A 1,166-nucleotide genomic window follows, 5' to 3' on the forward strand; every position below is an offset into this window, starting at 1 on the left:
AAATTCACCTTCACTTGGTATTATATGCATGCTGTATTCAGTATTTGCCTTTTTCCCTTTCCTCCTTTTCATTAATTTCTGCAAATGTACAAACGGTACAGTTTATAAATTAACTATTTGATTGAACGAGAGGAACTATTTAACTGAATGATGAATGATGGTAAACAGTGACGAATTAAAAAATTTTAAACCGTGGAAGTAAACATGTAACATATAAAAATAATAAAAGAATTTAGAAATATATCAACGTATATAAAAATAAATGATATACAAATTTTAAATATTAAATATTTTTATTTATTCATTATAAAGATTGACATATTGATAAATAATAATTTGATTATTAATTCACTTTTTTATAAATTAAATATAATAATAATAAATGAGATTAATTAAGATGATAAATAAATTATTTTTTAATCAATAATAAAAATAAAACATATTTTTGTTTAATCTGATTATGATGATCATGATCATCAACACTGCTCCATGCTAATGCTACTTCTTCATTTTCAATTTTTTTAACCCCTTTAATTTGTTCGTTTCTGTTTTGTTTTTTTATTCGTTCTTTTCGCCTAACTAGTGTTAATTAACGTCAAATTAGGTTTGATTTTGGTTAATAACTACTAATTAGGGTTACTACTGCTTCTACACGTACCACCGAGAAGGAACATGTCTTTCTAATATTTCATTTCATTTCTTTTCGAAAAAGTTTTACCTGTATTGGATTTAATTTTTAATATTATGTCAATTATATTTGTTCTAGTATTCTTACAGTGGGCAGATTTTTTTTCAGGCATATTTAAGTTACAACCCCGATCTAAAAGAAGGGTAGAGTTCGATAAATGAGGATCCAACCTCATGTTATCTGCTCTGAGCTTCTCATTTTCCGCTCTAAGCTGTGAGTTCTCACTTCTTTTAGTTTGAGCCTGCAACAAAAGTTAAGTTATTTAAACACATACACTTTGTTTTTAGTTTGCTTTATCAACATCACGCCCAATTGTATTAAAATTTATTTTCACTTGAGTGCATTTTCCTCTTTGAATATTGAGGACTCTGTATACTAGTACTATAGTTTGCTGATTTGCAAATTGCAACGAATACCTTATCCTTATATGTACTATTGGCTGAATATATATTGTTAATTGCTTAACTATAAATTTTTC

Source organism: Arachis duranensis, chromosome 1 (genome assembly GCF_000817695.3).
Source record: "Arachis duranensis cultivar V14167 chromosome 1, aradu.V14167.gnm2.J7QH, whole genome shotgun sequence".
NCBI classification, from domain to species: Eukaryota; Viridiplantae; Streptophyta; class Magnoliopsida; order Fabales; family Fabaceae; genus Arachis; species Arachis duranensis.